Source organism: Sardina pilchardus, chromosome 15 (genome assembly GCF_963854185.1).
Source record: "Sardina pilchardus chromosome 15, fSarPil1.1, whole genome shotgun sequence".
NCBI classification, from domain to species: Eukaryota; Metazoa; Chordata; class Actinopteri; order Clupeiformes; family Clupeidae; genus Sardina; species Sardina pilchardus.
Window position 1 is genome coordinate 20,820,017 of NC_085008.1, and position 25,110 is coordinate 20,845,126.

Consider the following 25,110-nt stretch of genomic DNA (forward strand, 5'->3'; position numbering starts at 1 on the left):
TTCAATCCTATTTTCATACAGAGCTAATACACAGCTTGGGGAACTCTTCTATTGTGGTTGAAAAACATGGTAGCTCGCACACTCACACACACTCTTCTTTCCATGGTCCACCATGCCTCTGATGTTTCAGGTTCAGTCCTGAGCGCCATGTTGTTTTTTTGGCGTGAAAGAGAGAATGATCTGGGTGTCCTAACTGACAACCATCTGCTGTAGCTGAGGGTGTCTGTTAACATGACTACTCTTCTGTTTTACCCAGGTGTTTGTTCAGCCATTGGAATAAGAACCTCTGATATGGAAGCCAGACGCGGTGAAGTTGTGGTGAGTCTTCTCGCTCCATCCTCCTCTAGTCTTCCTCCCTTTCTTGTGATGTGACCCACTTGTTTTGTGTGTGTGTGTGGGCTGGTTCTAAAAGCATCGTAGCTCGGTGTGGGAGTGTCACATGTCATAATAAATCTGCTGACAATCTTGGCAACCTAAAATTCCCAGTGACCATAAAACGATTGGCTTAGAAACCCAAAACTCCAATGAATTCAATAACTTTTTTATAGGATCCAGGCACAAATGCCACCCAAGCTGTCCATCCCATAGATACACTGAGAGCTGAATCTTCAGTCATTGCTACCACAGGCCCCCTCTCTACCCCCTCTGTCATTCGGGTCCTGCTGCTGCTATTGTGAGGTTGCTCTACAGATTAAAAATGCGGTGTCTTCATCTCTCTCTCATTTTCGTACTCCTGTGTTTTTTCTTTTCTTCTCCCTCTTCTCTATTTATAACTGAAGTAATGGGCACGAAGCCGGGGGCAGTTTTACAGAGTCGCTGTTGTGATTCGCAAAGTCAAGGTGAAACGGGGGCAACTACATTCAAATTGTGGTCTTGACATCAAGGAAACACACACTTCACTGTGAATAATCAACACAGTGAATAGCTCTGGTTGCCACTTCTTGAGCTGTCAATCAAAAGACCCCCGCCTACATATCTTACAGCAACCTAAAGTCCCCTGGTGGAATAATGAACTATGACTAGACTTTGACTTTGGTGAACTCTGTTTCCTGTCTAGACAACAGGGTTGTGTACGTTCGGGTTTTGTTTTCAGTGACTAATTGAGGGGAGGAAGCACTGTAACGAAGGACACTTGACTGAGATATATCGCACATGACTGAAATAGATTTCTATTGAACTGAATGAGTCGGAGGTCAGACAGCATGATATGCCTGTCACATAAATCTTTCATGCCTCTCAGTGTGCTCATGATAGAGCCCAAGGCTGGTTCATTAAGAGTCCAAAAGAGGGTTATGTAGAACCACGGCGGTAGTGAAACATGAATGAAGACAACAGCCATTAAAAATTGCTGACGCTGCATTATTCATGGCAAGAGAGTGCAGCAAGAATTGTCTTGTCTGACATCACTGGTATTCTCCCTTAAAATAAAACATACAAACCTAGAAAAGTCAAGCGAGTACGCCTGCAAGGTCAACAGCATGTCATAACAAACAAAAAAAAGTGTCACTGCCAAGGGAGGGGAGTGTGTCATTTTGAATTCTACGAAACATCTCTGTCTGATTCTTTTTGGGTTGACACATCACATTTTGACGTATCAAGTAAACAGCATTCGGCTCAAGGTTCTGTTTTGACAGCGCAAAACAACTCTTCACAATATGCACTGCATCTTCAAATAATGAGTGGAGAGCAATTGTTTCCCCAACTCTGATTTACCTCTCTGTTCGACGATAGTCTGATGACAGCTCTTTGATCCCGTCAGAAGTTAAGCTCTAACATTGATATTACTGTAAGTTGCAATACAAAAAAAATAGAGAGAGACAAAGGGAAATAGAAAGAGAACACGGCTGGGTTGCTTGCCACAGACTTTTGCCTCCTGAGCTTTTTGCATTGGGACTTCTCCAGCTGAGATTCTCCGGTTGTCACACAGAATACATTATCCTAAAGCCCGCGCAGCCGAAGTGCTCGGATCCTTGGGAGATGTCTCCATATTGTTTTAATGAATCGAGATGGATTGTCTTGGGGGCATCCCCCAACGAAAGCCACACCATGATAAAAGAGTAAATGCGCATGACATTTGCTGCGCCGCGTGCTCCATCGTCTCTGAGCTATTGCTTCGTCCCATAAGCGAGACGCTACCTGTCAGCCGCGTTCATATTTACGCCCCAAGTTCATGGTGTGTTATTTCCATCTGGAGAAGCACGGGGGGCGGCGTGGGCTCTCTCCAGCCCTTTGCGAAGATTCTGTCGACCCAATTTTGTGTGTGTGTGTTTGTGTGTGTGTGTGTCTCTATGTGTTTGTGTGTTGTGTGTGCGTGTGTGTGTGTGTGTGTGTGTGTGTGTGTGTGTGTCTCTATGTGTTTGTGTGTGTGTGTGTGTGTGTGTGTGTGTCTGAGAGAGAGAGAGAGAGAGGAGTAAGAGTGGAGAGCTGAGTCTCTGCTGTGGTAGTGAGCGGTTGGTGTGAGGTTGCCCTGGAGCGGATACAGTAGACAGAGGTTTCACGCTGCGCCCCACCCTCCCGCTCTGTCAGCACAGTCAAAACTGCCATCTACTCGCTTAGCAGAATTGTCATACATCACAGACACAGACCAGGGAAGAGGGAGCCCTCCAAACTGCTGCCGGGGAACTAAAAGCAACTCTGTGGGTGCGGTGTTTATCAGTGTAACTGACTCAATATGAAAACCTGCTTATTCAGTATGCACATTGGGATGTGGCATAGCATGGATTTGTGTCACTAATAGTTTTTGCCTGCCTTCTTGTGTGTGTGTGTGTGTGTGTGTGTGTGTGTGTGTGTGTGTGTGTGTGTATTGAAACCATTTGTAATCTGTCTGAGGTGGCTGTCAGTCTGTGTCGTTTTGTCTCCTCTCATCTCATCCACAGTCTCGTGCCCTGATTCATTCCTTCCTCTGCACATCCATCCTTCCGTCGCTGCACATCTTTTGAACTCCTCCTTGACCAATGCTAGCAGTCGGCCTCACCTTTGCGGCGCTCGGCTAGATCTACGATGACAAATGAGCTTTCAGCAGGAGGAAGGTTAGCACTGACAGTCCCCTTTCGCGTGTGTGTACAAACACACACACACACACACACACACACACCTCCCTTCCACGGAGTCACAGCCTGGTCAGGGTTAGAGGAATCTCATTGCTGCACGAGAACGCCTTCTTCAAAAATTCACCTCCAGACCGATCGATAGCTGTCTCTCAGCTCGGTGGCTAACGGGATAATCAAGCGTGCGCGGAGGCGAGATGGGGAAGGTGAGCCGGGCATTTGGGGTATACGGCCCCGCCTTTGGGCTCATCTCTATTCATGTCATTTAAACGTGAAGCTTAAGGACACCATGGTGGCGACAGTTACTTTTTGACGGGGCCATTCAACAGTGATGTCAACTCCATGGCCGCTGCATGATGTGATGAAACCACCTTGGCCATAAGAATGTCACCCATTGCCGCTATAACCTATATGAATAGTTATGAACTAGGAGCTACTGACACAGTGGATAGGTGTTACCCTGGCTATTACCAGACCAAGCTCAATCTTTTAAGATTGAACATTAGTCTGGGGAGCCTGCTCTGTATTTTCTACTGCACAAGAGGCGTGGTCAACGGGACTCGTATGTACGTTGTTGAATAGTCCTTCAACCAATCAGACCAACGATTTGAGTGCACTAGGTGGATAAGCCAGTTTGTGATTGGTCTCCATCAGATTTGTAATGGCAGCAGGATAGAAAAATGTGAGGGTTTCCAGTCTGAGCTGCAGGGCGCGATAAAATCGGGCTGGGTTTACCGAGTCTACTAGATAGATGTGCATGTGACATTAAAATCATATGCCTCCTTTTTTATGCTTTTTGGTGTGACATTTTTTGTTTGTCGTTCTTTTGCCAGCTTTTTATTATGTTCCACATGGCATTTAGACGCTCTATTAAATGAACACTGGCATGAGATAATGAATTGAAGTCCTGATGAATAGACATTTGCTTGGTTATTGTCATTCTTTGCGCCTGCCCCAGTGCTTTATAATCAGATTTGCTGCAAAAAAACACTTACATGTAAGCAGGGTATATTAAAAAATGAATAGAATGAGCTAAATAATGACAGTGCGGTATCCAAATGCTGTGTGTGTGTGTGTTTACTGCCCAGATGGCAACTTGCTCTAGAACAGATCTAGACCTGACCTGGCACGGATTCGTGCCACATACCAGATCAGGGCCACCTCTGAGCCAGATCAGGGCCAGATCAAGGCTATATGCACCCCGTAATTACTGTAGCAGCGTTCTATATAACATTTTGTTTCAGAAACGACTGGCAATTCTACAACCCTTTCCCTTGACTGTCTGATTCTACTCTCCCAATTGGCATGGTCTAAATATTACAGGGCATCTTTGGGCCAATCGTGACCCACTCTTTGTTGATCCTTTTTTACAGTGTCGACCCATTTTGATCCTTTATTTTTCCATGCTCAGTGTGTGTGTGTGTGTGTGTGTGTGTGTGTGTGTGTGTGTGTGTGTGTGTGCCAAGGCAGATATGGGGACAAAGGGGTGGGGTTTGGGATTAAAATCTTGGGTATGAAACAGCTGGGCATAAACAAAATGTGGGAACAATGCATGATGTCGCCTCCGAAAGAGGGAGAGAATGGAGGAGGAGGTAGAGAGAATGGAGAGAACAGAGCAACTAAATGAGAGAGAGATGCAAGAGTAGCACATGGTGTTGATGCTAAAAATGAGAAAAAGAGTGGATGAGAGCGTGCAGGAGCGATAGTGGGACAGACAGACAAAGAAAGAAGTGAAATACCCCCCCCCCCAAAAAAAAGCAAAGGATGAAAAACAGAGAAATGAGATAGAAATATACATGGAGAAGGATGAGAGAAAATAGCAGAAGCACAACTGGGCACGAAAGAGAGAGAAAGAGAGAGAGCTAAAACTGGCAAGGGGATGAAAATTTCTGTCCTCTCTTTGTTCAGATCAGAGGGATTGAGTCCACATTCTGCACACCAAATCCAGCAAATGCTGCACCCCACTACTCTACACAGAGTTGAAGGGGAGGAGAGAGTGAGAGAGAGAGAGAGAGAGAGAGAGAGAGAGAGAGAGAGAGAGAGAGAGAGAGAGATTGAGAGGGAGGGAGAAAAAGTGGGGTGGGGATTTGGGGAACGAGGATGGATGTTTTCTTCTAATATTCTCCCCCTTTTGCATCTTTAGATGTGGAGTGACTCTGACAGGAGTCATTTAGTGGACCATATGCTGAGAGGTTTGAATAAATCACCTCGTGGCAGTTTTTTTCTTTTTTGTTATTATACATTTAGCTGTATTTGATCCTTGGTTGCAGCAATGAATGCATTGGCAAGTTGTCTCACACAAATATGCATGCATATGCAAACACACAAACACACAACACACACACACACACACACACACACACACACACACACACACACACACACACACGCACACGCACACACGCGCACACACACACACACACACACACACACACACACACACACACACACACACACACACACACACACACACACACACAATTGTAAGTACACACATGCATGTGCATGTACAAAACAAAACATTTGCTCACTAGTCCTACAGATAGAAAAGCTGTGCATCCTCCAATAATGGAAGTATGATGCAGATTGTCCTGGACTGGCTCGGCTGTGATGTGATAAAGGAGGTATTTCCCTGTCTAAAAGTCCCTCTGCGGGGGGCCATCTTGCCAACTTCCCTCCCTCCTGGAATGTGGATCAGTGAGGAGGAACACCCCGGGTTCCTGACTCAGCCTCATAACTTTGATTAAGAGTGAAAAGGCTCCGGTGCGGTGGGCGGCCGCTCTCTCTCTGACAGCCCGAGCTGAAATCAATACTCTGCATGATGGGGTGACTCACAGGGTTAAAATTAAACTACCCCCCACCCCACACACACACACACACACACACACACACACACACACACACACACACCATCCACTGCCATCCAACCCCCGTCACAATCACTAATCATTTCAGGAACAAAAGCGGCTGAAGGGTTTTTAATTATAGCCCCGCTCACTGACAGGTATGTCCTGGTGAGCGTGTGGATGCTTGCGGCAGGCAGGCTGCCGGTCGGCCGGTACTCTGTCCTCATTCTTCTGCAGTGCAGGGAGCTGAGCAGTCAGTCGCCCTTATGTGGGACACCGCTTGGTTGTTTGCTGTGGTCTTATATTGATGTCATTGTCACAAGAAGTCAAACGCCACTGTGACAGTGCATCAGCACTTTTTACCCCTAGCTTTTAAAAGAGGACCCACACATCCAACTCAGAAGCATTGCACCCCCTCTCTCTTCTCCCCTTTTTCTTTTTATCTTCTTTTGCGCATCTTGGTTTTCGGTGCTGGAACTCTTACTCAGTCACTCCGCCCACTCCTTGCGTTTTCCCCTGAAACCGAGAAATCAGGACAAGTCGGCGCAGCACGGGTTAACGCGCACTCGGGCTCGTGATTGGCTGTGGGATCCGTGGTTTTAGCCACCCTAAGAGAGAGGTAACTAGGCAACTTCAACGGGAGCAGCGAAAGAAGGGAGCGAAAAGGGTCGAAAAGAAACGCAAAAAAAATCTTGACACTCTTTGGTCGCGATGGGAAGGATGTAGTCCAGATTTGTCTGTATATCCCCGGAATGGGAAACTGGATTACGGTTATAACAAGAACTGTATGGACCTCGGAGCATCGGGATATATAACTGGATTTTTTTTACTATGAGAAGTATGGGAACCGCACAATCTCACATCAGTCTGAAGGTAGGCATATAGCAAGCAGTAGCAGGTGCACATTGCTGTGGACTGCACTGAAAGAGTTTGTTTTTAAAAAAAAGATATAATCGAATTAAATGTACCTGTGTCTCTTGGTTTATTTGAAAGGGTCTGACTGTTGTATTCTGTGATCTGTGTAAATGGTCGACTGGTAGCCGGCTGTTAGGAATAAGTGAATCGGTTACTATTGCACATTGTTTTACTGATAATTAAGTTCTCGAAGAGCCTTTTCACATTATATTTTACACAGAAAGAATACTTTGTGAGCACCGGCCACCGTTTCTTCTCAATTTTAACTCTATCTGCCCTCGCTTAAATGAATCGGCATTCAGTCAGTGCAATTGCTGCATTGAACTGCTTACTGTTCGGTAACGCGCAGGAATGGTGGTGTATCGATTAATTTGTGGATACAAATGTTTAAATGGCGACATTAAAGTATTGTGAAACATTGTTATCGTACCACTGGCAGCATTCAACACTGTGCTTTTGGTTTGCTATCCTGTGAGTCTCAGCTCAGTGCAGAGGTTGCGCGGTGCTTTTCGGTCTCTTGAGCTGCTGTGTAGAAATGTCTTGCCCGGGCTTTGAGTAAGCACTCCGTCGTGCGGCGCATCTCTGCTGTTGCTGTAGATATGTGTCGAAAGGGCTCAAACGATAAAAGGTAACGTTAAATGATTTTCTCACGAACTATGATATGTGGAAGAAGTTGGTTAGCTTTTTGCGCAGATATGTTGTAGGCATCGGCACTAGAGTCACGATGGCAGAAGACTCTAGCCTGGTGATTGAGTTTGCAGGGGCTCCGCTGCATTTTAAACCTGCATTAATCGTAGCGTCCCGGTGGTGGAAGATAGCTTCGCGGGGAGAGCTGCTGTTTCCCGGGCTGGCCACAAATCATTTGTCCATGAATAAGCGCACTCGTAGCCTACCTTATTTGCGATAGTTTTGGTTGGTTGTTTTTTAATACACGAAAGGACCATGCTCCATTAGTTATGTTCGAAATGCTTATGTTACACGCGAGTTGATGTGACAGAAGACATTGCTTGGGCTATGTTTCGCTGTGGGTAGTGGGGGGGTTATGATCTTTTAGTCGCAGGGGTGGGGGTGGGTGAATCTCCCGACTCTAGCAGGGGGCTGGCGGGCTGATTGTGCCGGGAACAACTGCGGCATGTCACTTCGCCGTGATTCCGCCGGGAGCAGCAAACGTGGTGGTGAGCACCCTTGCGAGCTCCCGGAGTCTGTAGAGCAACGAGTGCCCGCCCGGTAGCCCACAGTTACGATACGCGTGCGTACTCTGGCATATGTTTCGCTGTACACGGTGTACCGGTTTCTGTCATGGTGCTTTATTGTTATATAATTCTTAAAAAATACATCCAAGCAAACTCTCTGCACAATCCTGACTCCGATTCTGCATGCACCCTCCCCTGTATTGACATCCATATGGAAAATTCTGACGTAGGGCTGGCCCATACATTTCACGCTTTATTATTTCAAGCAGATTGCTGTTTCAGTCATTGACAGCCTCGTGTCACGTCTCCAAGCACGAGTAACAAACACAAACCTACCATCATTAAGGGCCTCAAGGCTTCCATATGTCGGTCACGGTTCAAAGGTCGGTGGTGTAGGTCATAAATGTTTCTCTGGCTGAGTTTGATCCTGCTCTTGCCTATAGGCCACAATCAGTGTTAAGGGCCTACGAGAGGCGTGGAAATGTGTGTTAACTGGAACCACAACTGTCTTTCAAACTGACAGGTCTGGCAGGCAGACCCCCAGACTTCAACCCCCAGGGGTGCAACTGTGATGGGCCCATATTGGGAGATGGGTGGATGGGGTGGGGGGGGGTCGGGGCTGAAGGGGTTAGAGATGTAGAACCCCCAGCCTGTAGTTCTCCATCCTGTCTCCTTCCAGAGGGTTTGGACCCATATTCGCTACTTGCCCCCTGGCGCAGCTCACCAAACCCTGGTGGGTTTCTGGATCTGGCTCAGTCTGCGGGCAGCAGCAGTGCCAGGGGTGTGTGTGTATGTGTGTGTGTGGAGTGTGTGTGTGTGTGTGTGTGTGTGTGTGTGTGTGTGTGTGTGTGTGTGTGTGTGTGTGTGTGTGTGTGTGTGTGGAGTGTGTGTGTGTGTGTGGAGTGTGTGTGTGGAGTGTGTGTGTGTGTGTTTGTGTGTGTGGAGAGTGTGTGTGTGTGTGTGCTCTGTCCTCTCCTCTGGACTTTTCCCCACGTTCCTAACCACGGGAAGGCCATTTACTTCAGCTTGAGCAAGCCCAGCAGGTGACGGTGCGTCTCCATAGAAACGTGGCGCATAGTGAGTGTTAACCCACAAAGGCAACATTGTCCCGCTCGCCTCTCTTACTCTCCCATTCACGCTAGTTATTCTCAGCTTGATTTGGGGTCGACAGGTGAGCGGCGGGCTGTAGATCCTTGGGAGGCATCTGTTGGCAAACGCTGTCACAGGCTGCGTAATTTCACTCAGTGGACGGGCAAAGCCGGAGGCAATGAGGCAGTAGCATGCTATTTTCCCCTTTTCCCATTTCCAGCAGGCATGTGTGTGTGTGTGTATGTGTGTGTCTGCCTGCGTGTGTGTGTGTGCCTGTTTGTGTAACCTCGTTGAATCTTTTGGTATTTCTTTTTGAATCTCGTCTGGTGGATTCTGAGGATTTTTTGTGAGCTACATCATTCATTTAAGACACTGGGCTTTACTGCATAAGACACCTGTTGTTCCTGTTGCTCACAGGAATGAATCTTTTACATTGCCTGGAAGAAGCTATGCTCTGTGTTGCTGGTGGGCCATTCTTGATTGATCTGCAGTAACTGATATGGGAAGCTGATTGATCTTAACATATGTTGTTCAATCCATGAATAATGAATACACATCAATAAAAAGACAAGCATCTGACTAATTCAATATTTCTCCAGCTTTGGACCATTGAAGATAGACAGAATTTTATTAATTTTTCAATAGATAGGCCACTACATCAGAAGCTCTGTGCTAAGTAACCCCAGAATGAACTGTCTGGCTACTAATGTGGTTTCTATACATGCTTAGTCATGATTCCACAGCGCATTTTGTTGAGATATAAAGGTACACTTCAAACTGAAAATGGAGAGCTACATTTTCCCTCCTCAGTAGCCCTAAGCCGGCCAGTTTTGGAGTAGTCAGGTGGGTGGTTTGCTGTGGCACTTGAGTGGCTTACCTCAGTCACCGCCGGAGCGTCTGAGAACGATAGCCTCTCCCCAGGAAATCCCTTTCCTAGCCCTGCGTATTGACCGCCCGCTTCCAGGCCCTTGTCATTGATCCCCTGGCGTGGCATGACATTATCAGCCTCCCCTAATTAAAAGTCAGCTATGCTGCCACAGAGCCAACGCGGCGATGGTGGTGGTGAAGCTCCTTAAGCGCTAGCGCACCGCACCGCTACCGCTAATATTGTTTAGCCACCATGCTAATAAAGGATAATACAGAATGCTGCGCTCGGGCTGAATGCGGCAGCTCTGTAATTACCATTAGCGCTAATAACAGGGTCACACATCCCTGTCCTTTGTCTCTCTTTGGCTGGAATTGAAAAGCACTTTACTGCTGCTGCTACAGTTAGCCTTGGTTAGTAAGCTGAAGCAGGAAGTGAGCAGTGTGGGGTGGGGTGGGGGTGGAGTATGGGGGTGGGGGGGTTGTATTGGGGCGTGATTAAGGGCTATCGGTTTAATCAGTCCAGCCGTGTTGATCCTCTGAAGAAGGACACTTCATTATTCCTCTCAGGACTCAATGGGACTCTGTGGTCTTATCACTGATCATGTGACCTCCCGCGAGTGCCATTTAGTGGCCATGATGCTCCGGGTGTCTCCTATTCATCTGTGTTAGATGCTGAATGAATGGACAGTGGATGAAGAGGGGATGTGGTATGAGAGGGACCTTGAGTTGAAGTGCCCAACAAAATACATTTGTTTGTTCAGGAGGACACAGGCATGTTTAGTCTGTAGCCTGACGAGTTGTTTGCCGTTGGTTTGCCGTTACATTGAAGCATTATGAGAAATATGTCCCTGTTCGACACTGAAGCAATTAGTTGACTTGATATTCCTTGCCCGCATTCTTTCATAAATCTGTGGATAATATACACATGGATTCAAGTTTAAATAAATAGTGAGTGTGTCTTCTGCTGATTGATTTAAATGTGTGTGTGTGTGTGTGTGTGTGTGTGTGTGTTTGTGTGTGTGTGTGTGTGTATGGTGTGTGTGTGTGTGTGTGTGTGTGTTTGTGATGGCCAGAGCAGTGCAAAGGCACTCTGTCTCACCCATGCAGAGAGATGTCCTGCTAATCTGGCCCATAATCTTCTTAAAACACTCACAATCTGTCTGTGCCCTGTGGATTTGGGTATGAAGTGAAACATCAGCATCAGCAGATCACAGCTTGTGCGCGCACACACACACACACCCACACACACACATACACACACACACACACACACACACACACACACACACACACACACACACACACACACCCACAGGCACTCAGATACTAACAGACATGCAGACACATATGCACACACACACACACAGGCACTCAGAGACTGATACACATGCCGACACACACACACACACACACACACACACACACACACACACACACACACACATACAGAGAGAGAGAGTTAGAGCGATAGAGAGAGAGGGAGATGTATATTCACAAAAACTGCTCATATTCTCTCACACTTAGCGCAGTGCAATGAATCTCCAGGCTCAGACAATGAGCCAGCTCTTGTCCTCCTCCTCTTCTTCCTCCTCCTCCTCCTCCTCCTCCTCCTCCTCCTCTCCTCCTCCTCCCCTCCGGAGCGGAAGCGACCTTATGTGATTTTAGCCCCGGCGTACTTTTCATTTAGCAAATGACCCTCTCTTTCAATTATAGTATGCCTCTCCTGCCTGCTTCCAGAGCCATATCATAGATGGCACCCGCCACCGGCCTCTCATTCCTCATAAGTGGTTCTGGGTATAGTGGAGGGGAGTGAGTGAGTGTGTGTGAGGGGGGTTGGGTAGTGGTTGGTGATGGTGTGTGTGTGTGTGAGTGAATGTGTGTGTGTGTGTGTGTGGGGTGAGTAGTAGCCCTTCCACTTGACCTGTGGAGCGTGGCGGTGGTGTTTTATTACTGAGGAGTGTAAGTGTTGTTAGTGTTCCTCTGCCCGGGCCTGTTGATTGGAGGGTTTTGATTAGAGTCGGATGGGCCTGGAGAGGAAGGATGGGCACCTCAGAGGATGAGACTGAGGATGAAGATGATCACGGGCAAAGTGTTACATTTATTAAAAATGCCTGTGGAATGAGTGTGTGTGTGTGTGTGTGTGTGTGTGTGTGTGTGTGTGTGTGTGTGTGTGTGTGTGTGTATACCTGTACGTAGGTGTGTGTGTGCACGTGTGTGTGTGCACGTCTCTCTCTCTCTCTCTCTATGTGTGTGTGTGTGTGTGTGTGTGTGTGTGGTTTCTCCTTTGGTCATGTTGGAATTAGATTGTGCCCTACTACCCTATTGAAAATTACATTTCTTCTTTATTTCAGTAGTAGCCCGAAGAAGTGCATTATCATGAACTCCTCAAATAATGTGGATACACTTGCAGGGAAAGAGCAAGAGTGTATCTGTTTACGTGAGTGAGTGCAAGGGGAAGGCGGAGAGAAAGAGAGAGAGAGGGAGAGAGAGAGAGAGAAAGCGAGAGAGGCACAGAGAGGCAGAGAGAGAGAAGGGATTTTAGAGCATGTCTGTTTACAGATGGAAGCTTATTTTAAGTAGCTGTAGGCTTTAGCGCCTCAATGACGGTCTTCCCCAGTTTCTTCACCTCCTAGTGAAAAACACAGTGACTCTCTCTCTCTCTCTCTCTCTCTCTCTCTCTCTCTCTCTGTGTCTCTCTCTCTCCACCCTGTTTCGGAGTAGGCCTCTAACCTGCTCCAGGGAGCTGTGGGGCCCCTCCCCTCCTGCCTTTGAAGTGAAGATTACCTCTGCGAGACGCAGACAAGGTGGCATCTATTATTTTTTTCAATTTAATTTGGAATGGGGGCAGAGAAAAGAAGAAGAAGAAGAAGGGGGGAGTAAAAAAAAAAGAGAAAGCGCGTCACCCGCACCCACACCCTCCTCAAATCCTAAACCAGGCATTCAGCGCCACATCTGTCATAGTAAGTCTGCTGGAATGCAAAGCTTCAGTGATTTCAACTACTGTCCCTCCCCCTATGCCCTCCTCCACCAATCAAAAAGAAAAAAAGAAAGGAAGAAAAAAGGAAAAATTCAATGGTTGATAATTCGGTCTCAGGAGAGAGTGTGCGTGTGTGTGTGTGTGTGCGGGAGGGGGGGGGGGTATCTTGAACGATTTCCCAGTGTTGCGTTGTGGTGCCTGCCTGGCAAACAAAGGCGGAGTGGGGCCTCTGTGTTTAAGGTTGGCATATGCAGGAGTCACAGGGTATTAGCACTTCAATTAACTCACTGCTTTTTACACGCTCGTTTTCCCAAACACGACCCCGGCACAGTGGGTGATGCATACACATGCATACACATGCACACACACACATACACACACACACACACGCACACACACACACACACACACACACACACACACACACTCACCTACACTCACACACATGCACGCACACACACATACACACATGTGAGCACCAGGAAAGACTCACACGTGCACACACACAGACAGGCATGCAAATTCACCCATGCACACATGCAAATGCATCTCTTTCTCTCTCTCTCTCTCTCTCTCTCACTCTCTCTCTCTCTCTCTCTCTCCCTCTCCCTCTCTCTCTCTTACACACTCACACACACACACACACACACACACACACACACACACACATGGAGTTTCCTCATTTAGGATGAGATTTCTGTTGCGCTGCGAGGCCCCAGTGGTGCCGCTCATTCCCTCCGACATTTGATGCCAATATAGAGAGCAGACGGGGGGAAGAGAGGAAGGAAAATGACAATTTATGCTTTTCTTTCTCCCCCTTTGTGCCTATTTGTACCAGAGAGCCACACGGTTTACCTCGTTTTTTTTGTCTCACACACTTCATTCCACGGGCACAAAGGAGAGTTGATGGCGCCGCTTGTTATTCACATGAGTGAAAGGGGCTGTGATATTCTACATTTCCCAGTGGTGTTCATCCACTGGTTCTCCCCAGCACTTTGCTGTTTGCCATCTTTTGTTGCCTCAGAATAAGCCAGGACTCTCAGAAGCTGTAAGGCTCCAGTAAGAAACAAAATGGCTCCCCCAGGACCTCTGCTCTGCCGAGCGGCCTCCATTGTTACTCGGCAAAAAAAGAAGGGGGTCTCTAATTAGTTCTACTTTCACATGAATTAAAAAAATAATAAAAAGATGAAAAAAAATGCCATTTTATCTTCAGCCATCCCTTAGCCTGACTTGACTTGCTTGCTTTTTTTTTTTGCTCTCGTCTTAGAGATGTGCCCCTGGAGTTGGTGGGTTAATATGCGCGTTTGGCCTCCTAGGCCCTCCCCAGTGGCTCTTCTGTGTCTGGGCTGAAATTGGTTTATGTCTAATAAGAGGGGGAGATGGGGGAGATGTGTAGGGGGTTCCAGGAAGAAGGAAGTGTGTGTGTGTGTGTGTGTGTGTCTGTGTGTGTGTGTGTGTGTGTGTGTGTGTGTGTGTGTGTGTGTGTGTGTGTGTGTGTGTGTGTGTGTGTGTGTGTGTGTGTGTGTGTGTGTGTGTGTGTGTGTGTGTGTGGGCGGGTGAATGGGGGTGAATTGATGGTGTGGGTGGATGGTTAAGAGGTTTGAGAAATCGGATAAAGACGCTGTTACCTAGAGGGCCCTTGCTGTCAGAATGGGTGTCATGCTGTAACCGAGGTAACGTTTGACAACCCCCCCCCGCCCGCCCACCCGCCCGCCCGCCAACGTTGCACACTCACTTTGCTGTCTGTCTCTATCTATCCATCTATGTGTGTGGGGAATGGGGGAGAAGAGTTGAGAAAGATACCATACATTAATGATTTAGACTTTAGTCTAATGCTACTGGGGGGTAATGAAGACAAAGTCTGCATCTCAAGTAGCTCACACATCCACACCTGGCGTTCAGCGTGCTCATCTGAAATCATCAGTATGGGCAACAGTTCCTCCTGTTACCATTATCAGCTAGTCGGTTACATTTTCTCTGAGCCTCTGAAAAGAATTTTTGAAATTGACCCCCCAAACTGAACGTGTCACATCGTATCCCGGCCAAGTATTTGACTGGCCTTTGGGCTGTCCTGTAAATTGATGTTGGTATTGTCACAGCGTGGAGATTTTCTACCACTGCTCTCAGTGCTCTGTGTTCTGGCTCAATCCCTTCTCCCTCTGGGCTCCGTGTGATAGAATATTCATTCCGAGCTTGTCCAGCTGGATACCTACTGGCAATGAAAACACAGAGTGACAAATGTGTGCTGACATGAGTGTCACATTTGTTGGTGTGTGTGTGTGTGTGTGTGTGTGTGTGCGTGCGTGCGTGTGTGTGTGTGTGTCTGTCTGTCTTAACATGTGCATTTTCTTTCTGGTTTAATTGTTAATTGTGTATGAAGCTGGGTACTATTGGGGTTTGTCACTATGTGTGTCAGGGCCCTTCATTTATTAATTACAAAGTGTGCGTGTGTGTGTATGCGTGTACGAATACGAATACTACTACAAATAAGTGTGTGTGTGCGTGTGTGTGTGTGTGTGTGTGTGTGTGTGCCCATATGTGTGTGTGTGTGCTCACAGCCTATACTCTAATGGTATAATATGCATGAGTAGCGCTGAGTGTGTGTGGTGTCATTCCTCCGTACTTTGCCAGGGGTGTCCTTTGCAGGGGAACATCTGGAGCGTGCAGGGGGCATCCTCCGCACTCCTCCCCAGGAGAGGAGCAGCCAAGTTGGGCTCGGGCTCGTCATGGCGCTCCCTGCCTCAGCTGGCTGCCAGGAGCACTGGGTGGAGGAAGGAGCAGGCAACCATGCTGACAGATGCTTCAGCGAGCAGAGCCCTACCCCCCCCCCCCCCCCCCAAACCAGAGCTACCATTTCATCATTCCATCTCTCACTCTCTCTTTTTCTCTCTCTCTTTCTCTCTGTCTGTCTTTCTCTTTCTCTCTCGCTCTCTCCCTCTCTCCCCCTCTTTAACTCCTGCTTCTCATTCCTTTTGAACTAGTTTTCTTCTCAAGGAGGAAGAACCTTCCTTCATTTGAATTAACCTCTTTCGTCTCTCTGTTTCTCTATGTACTTGAACTCCTAACATTCTCTCTCTTTCACACACACACACACACACACACACACACACACACTCATCTCTCTCATGAACCATTCATAAGCAATTGGCCCTGTTCCTGATGAAGGTGGTGGTGGTGGTGGTGGTGGTAGTGGTGGTGGTTCGATCAAAAGATGGAATTCAACCTGATGTAGCGCACACAGAAAAGATTCCCCGGCGTGTGGAATACGGTTATAGTAACTCAGGCAGACAGAGGCGGCTAGGGGACATCATTAGAGTGCCATATCTGTGACTTCAGTCACAGCCTACTTTTCAACCCTGGCTGTTTTTTTTTTTACTACTCCCCGACCGCTTTTGGTAGTAGCGACCGATCTCTTTCATGTCCTCACACCGAGAGTAACCGACACGGCTCCAGTTCTGCCGAGCCACCGAGCCTCGGCCTCTTTTTTTTCCCGTTGGGTGACTGGTTGCGTGTCAAATGCACTGTGTGGCTTGCTCTTTTTGGTCGTGGGGATCACAATGCATCTGGCTGGACAAAATTGCTTTTTTTACACGTTCCCCCTTTTCCTCGCGACTCTGCCGAGCATGTTGGGGCTGGAAATGACTCCTCGTGCTGGTTCCACCAGAGAGGGAAGATCCGTCTGGCTGTGTGTGTGTGTGTGTGTGTGTGTGTGTGAATCTGTTTTTTCCTTCTTATCAGCCACCACAGAAAAGGAGGACCGCTTGTGTACATGTCAGAAATTGAAGAGGGTGGAGGGGAGAAGAGAGCTGCTAGGGGACAAGGAAATGTATATTTATTAATTTATTTAGTTATTTATTTGATTCTCCTTTTTTATTCTCGTTGGAGTTTTGCGATATGAAAGTGCTAGCCCACACTGCTGGAGCGATAACAGCCCAATCTGCACCAGGCTCTTCATCTCCTCGACGCAGACAGACTTTGACGCTGCCTTACACTCGAGATTGTCCATCCATCTGTGTGTGTGTGTGTGTGTGTGTGTAATTCTCAGGCATGTTTCTACATTTATGTCTTTGTGTGTAGTAGTGTTATGTCCAATTGTATGTGTGTTTGCAGAGTTTTGCCATGTGTGTGTATAGGTGTACTGGGGGCCAGGTTGTATGTTTGTGTGTGGGGAGGATGTGTGTGTGTGTGAGAGAGAGGGAGAGAGAGAAAGAGAGTGACTTAGTGAGAGAGAGAGAGAGATTCTGTTTGTCTCTTTATCAGCGCAGCTCGGCTCACTGAGCAAATAGGATAAATGGAGCTGCAGCGACAGAGGCCGCACCAGAAGCCTGGTGTCAGACCCACACAGACAGAGAGATGGACAGAGCGAGAGAGAGAGAGAGAGAGAGAGAGAGAGAGAGAGAGAGAGAGAGAGAGAGAGGAGGGGGAGGGGGGTGCAGAGAGAGAGAGAGAAATGGAGAGATGAGGGGTGGGGGAGATAGAGAAAAAGGGAGTGTGAGAGAGAGAGAAAAGCGAGAGGTATGCAAAAATGCAGAGGGCGAGAGAAAGAGAGAAGGGGATGAATGGAAAGCCGGCCGAGGAGATGGGGAGAGATGAAAGCAGCGAATGAGGAATGTTGGATGGAGGAGATGGAGGAGGTGGAGGGAGAGGTGGAGATGGAGGGAGAGAGATTCAGGTGGAGACGGAGAGAGGTATGGGAGGATTACATGATGAAGAGGGGAGCTTGTAAGGTAGAGAGATGGAGCGAGAGAGAGAGAGAGAGAGAGGGAGAGAGAGAGAAATTGGTGAAGAGAAATGGATGGATGGATGTGATGTAAAGGAGGGCGACGTGGAGACAAAGGTGCATTAGGGAATGAGACAGAGGGGCCAATGAGAAGAGCAAATAGATGAGGGTGCAGCGCACAGGAGAGGCTCTCAGGAAGTGAGATAAATGCACTGAATCAGGCCGGCTGAAGGGATGAGAGAGATAGGAATGGGGATGGGAGATATGGGCTAGGGATGGGGATGGGATATGGGCTAGGGATGGGGCTGTGGGGTGGGGATGGGAGATATGGGCTAGGGATGGGGCTGTGGGGTGGGGATGGGAGATATGGGGTAGGGATGGGGGGATAGGGATGAGGATGGGATATGGGGTAGGGATGGGGCTGTGGGGTGGGGATGGGAGATATGGGCTAGGGATGGGGATGGGAGATATGGGCTAGGGATGGGGCTGTGGGGTGGGGATGGGATATGGGGTAGGGATGGGGCTGTGGGGTGGGGATGGGGATATGGGGTAGGGATGGGGGGATAGGGATGAGGATGGAAGATATGGGGTAGGGATGGGGATGGGGATGTGGGGTATGGATGAGGATGTGAGGAAGGGATGGAGATATGGGATGGGGATGGATAGGATGTGGGGCAGAGATGAGGATGTGGGGAAGGGATGGGGATGGTGTGTAAGGATTTGGGGTAGGGATGTTGGGTAGGGATGGGGATGTTGGGTAGGGGTAGGGATGTTGGGTAGGGGTAGGGATGTTGGGTAGGGATGGGGATGTTAAGTAGGGATGGGGATGTTGGGTAGAGGTAAAGATGTTGGGTAGGGATGGGGATGTGAATGAGAGCAGCAGGTGAGATGAGAATGAAAAGGGAAAGTGGTTGTATGCTTAAAGACAAACGGGGAGTCTTGTGCTCATAAGCCCCCCTTTCTGATGTGAAACGAATCAGAGAAAGAGAATAATACTCTGAAGGAATTTCCCCTCTCTTGGCGATCAAAAGCAGCATCTACGGGCGAATCGCTGTGAACGCATGCTCTTGTGATCTTGTATAACTCATGAATTTCCCGGTCTCCTTCCTAAACCCCAAAGTCGTCGAGTCTTGAAGATTATCCACTTACACGAAGAAAAAAAAAAAGAAAAAGAAAAACGGAAAACCCTTTTTCTAGTTTGGAGTGTTAGGCGGTAATCTCGTCGACGTTGCTCTTTAGATGTGGTGCATTGCATTGGTACTGCAGAGAGAGAGAGAAAGACCGAGACAGACCGAGAGAGAAGGAGGGGGAAAGAGAGAGAGAGAGATGCCCAGTTGTCTCCTCGATGCCACCTTATAGGTCACCTCTATTCGGGCAGCGGCTAGTTAATGAGGAACCTAAATGGCTTCATCTGTCCTCAGCGCGTCGTATGGACCATAAGAGACAAGCCTCTCACTCCTCCATCACCAGGCGCCTCATCGATAAAGAGAAGTGGGTGATCGCTCTCTTCCTCTCCTCTCCTCCTCTTTTTATTGTCCTTTTATCTCTATGGAAGTGGGTGTGGGTGGGTGGGTGGGTGGGAGTATCAGTGAGGATGGGAATGAGAGAGATAGAGGGAGGGAGGGAGAGAGAGAGAGAGAGAGGCTCATATGTCCTTCCTTCTCTCCTTCCCTCCCCATGTGGAATAGAGTTTTCAATCATAGGCTCTCAGGTCATTTGTCCTCCTTGATGGAGCTCCACTGAGTGCCCCCCTCCCTTCACCATCTTACACCCTCCCCCCCTCCCACCCACCCGCACACCCACCCACACACACACACACACACACACACACCCTCAGAAGGGCACTCCTGGAAGAGGACTACACACACACACACACACACACACACACACACACATCTTCAGAAGGGCACACTCCTGGAAGAGGACTCCACACTCCAATGATTTCTTTTCACCGCAAGCCTTTGTTCTAATCGCTCACAAACTCTAGGACAAATAGGAACCAATAACACATTTTGTGTGTCTGTGTGTGTCTCTCTCTCTCTCTTTCTCTCTCTCTCTCTGTGTGTGTGTGTGTGTGTGTATTTGTGTGTGGGGGAGATAATTTATGAGAACATGCTTCCTAAGTGAATGGGTCAATGACATCCCCCGACCCCCCACCCAGAGAAAAGTCAGTGTACCCCCTCCCGCCCGAGACCCCCCATCAAGACAGACCCCCCCCCCCCCTTTCTGCCCCCCACCCCCTTTTTTCTTGAGTTTGGAGATAGCCCGCCTTCAATTATCCTGCTACGTTAATGTCATTAAGCTGGTGCAGATAAAAACAGGCCCCGCATAGAGACACATCTCCCCACACTGATGCACTTTGATTAGTGTGTGTGTGTGTCTGTGTGTGTGTGTGTGTGTGTGTGTGAGGGGATGGGATGTTGAGAGCCCATCTGCATTAAACGAAACACTCCAGCACAGACACGGCGAAGATTAAGACCCACTCCACGCCGAGATAGGTGTGAGCAGCCACAGCTCCACTGGGTTAAACGCCTCCCAATCAGAGGAGGGGCGACTGAGGAGGGACCCCACACAGTGGGACCTACTAGGAAGAGAGAGAGATAGAGAGAGGGATAGAGAGGGAGAGGGAGGGAGGGAAAGAGAGAGAGGGAGAGGGGGGAAGAGAAAGAGCCATAAAGTGGGATTAGTGGAATTGAGCAAATCTAAAGACCATCAGGATTAAATGGGAGCGAAATGATTTGGTGGGTGACGAAGTGGTGATGCCGCCATCAGCCGTGTAAGTGTGTGTGTGTGTGTGTGTGTGTGTGTGTGTGTGTGTGTGTGTGTGTGTGTGTGTGTGTGTGTCATAGTCATACACAAGTGGGGGCTCCCCTACCCCTTTTCTCTGTTCTAATGAAAAATCCCTGATGCGGCTGGACCTGTGAGCATGACAGGAATGAGTTGGGGTGAGAGTGTGTGTGTGTGCCTGTGTCTGCGTGTGTCTGTCTGTCTGTGTGTGTGTGTCTGTGACGTGTGTGCGTGTGTGTTTGTGTGTGTGTGTGTGGGGGGGGGGTCTTGTCGAGATGAGGGGATTGGAAAGGAGTGGAGTCCAGTGGATATTGAGAGATGGATGGATGGGTGGATGGATGGATGGATGGATAGAAGATGGGAAGAAGGGGGGGAGGGGTGGATGCGCTTGTTGGCTGGCGGCCTGAAAGGTGCTGGGTGCAGATAACCTGGCGAACATGTGTTCGTGTCACAAGTGTGTCTATGGTTGGAGAGCTCCAGAATGGCAGTAATTATCTCTCTTGTGTGTGGAGAGAAATGAAGTGCTCGGTCTAGCATGCATCATTTAGAGTGGGCCTTGGGGAGGTGTGTGTGTGTGTGTGTGTCTGTGTATGTCTGTGTGTGTCTGTGTGTGTCTGTGTGTGTGTGTGGAGGGGGGGGGGATTGTGTCTGTGTGTGTGTATTCAGAAACGAGAGGTGGTATTTGAGCAAGACACTTGCTCTCTATTCCCAGGCTTTGCTGAGATGTCAGTTGTTGAGATGAAACCATTGCATCATCCTCACCAACCTCTCCCTCTCCCCTACACTGCTTTCTCTCCATTACAATGCAGTATTTGAATCATACCACCATGCCAGAGCAATCACACCTCAGACAATTACACACAATAAGACAAGTGCACACCTCTACAAAGCTGCTTCCCTCAAGGATAATGTCAGTGGGCTGACCTATCCAGTGCCATAGTCTGAAGCGTCTAATTGTACTTTATTGGCAAGAGAGGGAGAGAGATGGAGAGAGAGAGATGGAGAGAGAGAGAGAGAGAGAGAGAGAGAGAGAGAGAGAGAGAGAGAGAGAGAGAGAGAGAGAGAGAGAGAGAGAGAGAGAGAGAGACTCTTATTGGCTGGTCTGCCATTTGCCCAGCCAGGCTTAGTAAGCACGGCTGGCTTCACCAAAGGGAGCGATGGCTTCCGGCATATTCTCGCTGTAAAAAGCTCTTCAGGTTCCAATCGCAGACGTGGTCGCCGGCCCATAAAACACGGCCATTTCATCATGCCCAAGAGCTCCGGCGAGGTGCTGAGATGGAACAATGCGGCGGCCGTCGAGAGAGAAAAAGGCACTGTGTGCTTCCGTCAGAGAGAGAGAGAGGGAGGGAGAGAGAGAAAGAGAGTGAGAGATGAAAGTATTGAGTATTTGGAAAGCAAGTGAGAGAGAGAGAGTGAGAGTGATGGAGAGAGAGAGTGAGATTGAATGACACAGAGAGAAAGAGGAATAGAAAGCGATACGCTATGGTGGTGATAGTGTGTGTTTGTCTGTGTGTGTGTGTGTGTGTGTGTGTGTGTGAGTGTGTGCGTGAACATGTATGTGTGGGGATGGGTATTGGGATGAAGGGCCTGAGCGAAGTGAAAAATGGTCGTGATTGTCATTGACTGCCACACTAAATTCAGCTGAATTATTAGCCCGAGCCCACCATGAAGGATCCGCGGAATTATTTGCCGGCATCGACCCCCCGCTCTCTCGTATGAGCAGTCAGAAATCCGATTGACTGAGCGGCCTGATGTGCACGGCGCCCTCTCATCCGCACAGAAATGGCCTTCAATTTTCAATGAGATTCACAGGCTGGAAAGCGATTATTGGCAAATGTTTTTTTTTCCTTCTTCTCCTTTCCCCCATCCTCTTAAATAATGTGTTTCTCTCTCTCTCTCCCTCTCTCTCCCTCTCTCTCTCCCTCTCTCTCTGTCTCTCTCTCCCTCTCTCTCTCTCTCTCTCTCTCTCTCCTGCTGGCCGTCGTGCAGGTGTGTAAATGGCTGTGTAAAAGAGCAAGCGAGCAGTGGAGCAGAATAACACACGGCAAAAGACACGCAGAGGATGAGAAAAGGGGGAAAAAAACGTAACAGCCTTTTTGCATGGGTGTGTGTGTGTGCGTAGCCTCCTTCAGCAGTGATAGTAAAACGGTAAAACGTTCTGGGCGTGGTGCTGGCCCCCTCGACTCATGACACTGGAGGATTCCGGTTCTGAAGAACCCAAACGCCAGTTCCCCCCACGGGGAGAACATTTCAGGGCCTGAGAGAGCACCTTCAACAGGGACAGGGATCCAAACTTGTGGCTAGGGAATAATAGAACCAACATCTGGCCTCCACTATATTCAGCAGATCCCCACCAGTGGGGCATGGTGTTGGTTGTGCAGCGGTAACTAGCTAATACATTACTAATGAATGATGGAAAACTAGGAGTCTTCACTGTAGACCTATAGTGAAAGCGTCCGTCTCCCTTCATGATGATTAGCAAAGTCTCCACAGATGAGGTCCTGATGAAAACACAATTAGTTAAGGTACATTTTTACATCAAAAGCCCTTTGATATCAGCCTCTATATAATTAGCTCCTGTATTATGTTTCGTGGCGAAAAAAAGCAGCATCGCTCATTTCGTGCAATTTTTTTCCGAGCGAGTTAATTGCGGTCTTATCACGGATGTGATAGTGACATGCCAGGTGCACGGAGCGAGGTGCAGTGTTAGTGGCCAGTGCAGTGGTCATGGCGGAGGCTGTGTGTGTGTGTGCAGACTGTCTGTGTGCTGAGGTGGAGGAGGCCGTTACTTTATGCATGCGTTTATGCGGCCATCACCTCGCAGGCCCAGTGATGTATGCTGGTGCCAGAGGCTTTAGTGCTGCTGTGCCTCTCCCCTGGGTGAGTGTGTAAATCTCTCTCTCCCTCTTCCTCTCTCTCTCTCTCTCTATCTTCCTCCCTCTCCCTCTCCCTCTTCCTCCTTCTCTCCCTCTCTCTCTCCCTCTCTCTCCCTCTCTCTCTATTTCATCATCCCACAACCTGCTAGCCGTGCTCGTGCCGAGAACCTTCCATGCCGCACATTGCCTTCCTCTCTTTCTTTCTTGCTTTCCTTCTTTCCTTCTTTCCTTCTCCCTCTTAACGATTCCCCACATAAACCTGCCGAGCGTTCGGTCTGCCTTTTGTCTGTCTTCTTTCCTTCCTTTCTTTCCTGTTCCCTCTCTTTCCCTCTCTACCTCTCTCACTGTCCTTCTCTCAGTCTTTCTTTCTCTTTCTCTTTCTCTCCACCCATCCACCTCTGCTTGTTTTCTCGCCTGCTGTAATGTAATTTAAAGCAATAATACAACAGGCGGCTGCTGCCATGAATGCTAATACACCCCCTCCAACACACACACACGTACGCACGCGCACACACACACACACACACACACACACACACACATACATACATCCAATGCGTGTTGCAGCCAGAGGCGTGACTGCATTGGCATGCTCATCCTGTAGTCTCTCTGCACCCCCTCCACACACATACACACACACACACACACACACACACACACCTACCCCCCCTCCAAACATGTTTCTTTTTGTGTTTGTCGTCCTGGTTTGCCTGGCTTGTTTGATTCTGACGCACTGACTCACCGCTGTGGCCGGTGTTGGCCCGTAGAGACCAGCCCCCCCCCGACCACTGCTGCTGACACATCCCCCTCTCCACTCCTCTCCACTCTTCTCCACTCCTCTCCTCTCCATCCCCCCTCCTGTTCCGGCACTGGACACTGCCATGTTCGTCCCTCTGGGCTGTAAGTCAGGTCTGGACTCTCTGTGTTTGTGTGTGTGTGTGTGTGTGTGTTGTGTGCGGTGAGTGAGGGTATGTGTGTGTATAGTGTGTGTGTATAGTGTGTGTGTATGAGTGTGTGTGTGTGTCTCTCTGTGTGTGTGTGTGTGTGTGTGTGTGTGTGTGTGTGTGTGTGTGTTCGAGTGAGGTGAGTGAGGTTATGTGTGTGTGTGTGTGTGTGTGTGTGTGTGTGTGTGTGTGTGTTCGAGTGAGTGTGTGCGTGCACGTTGAGAGAGTGCAAAAAAAGCAATTCCCTTGTCTCTATCTTCAGCGTAGAGAGAGAAAAACTCCTGTTTTAATATATTCCACATGACTCCAGGCAAAGGTGGCTATCTGATGCCCTTCTGTGCGGGTCGGGCTCTATTAGCGCCGCGGCTCAAATGTGGGAGAGGAAGAGAGAGCGCCTCTTCTGAGGCGGCCAGTGCTGGACATCACCGCCTGCAGAGTGTGCTTGTGCTAGCTAGTCATCCTGGGGCTGCTGAAGATTTATAGACCTTGTGTGTGTGTGTGTGTGTGTGTGTTTTTATGTGTGTGTGCGTGTGTTACTACAAGTTACTTTGTCTCTTGTTTGTGCGTGTCTGTGTGTCTGTATGTGTATTACTGCGACTTTCTTTGTCTCTTGTTTGTGTATGTGTGTGTCTGGCTGCCATATGTTAGTCTCTCAGCGTCTGACGTGTGCGTGTGGTGTGTGTGGGTGTATGTATTACTACACGTTACTTTGTCTCTTGTTTGTGTACGTGTGTGCCTGGTTGCCGTGTGTATCTCTGTGCGTCTGAGGTGTGTGTGTGTGTACACACGCTCAGATCTGCTGATGCGAGTGCGTCGACCTCTCGTGAGAGCGGTTGTCACGTCGTGTGT

The 25,110-nt window shown here is 48.6% G+C and overlaps 1 protein-coding gene across 1 annotated transcript in view; it reads left to right on the forward strand.

The window, feature by feature from the left end:
• The first annotated feature begins 253 nt into the window (after window positions 1–253).
• Window positions 254–25,110, forward strand: part of dab1a (DAB adaptor protein 1a) — a 133,007-nt gene continuing 108,150 nt past the window's right edge. The window contains exon 1 of the mRNA XM_062555965.1: window positions 254–318. The gene's annotated coding sequence lies outside the window, so the exon portion shown is untranslated. The remainder of the gene's footprint in view (window positions 319–25,110) is intronic.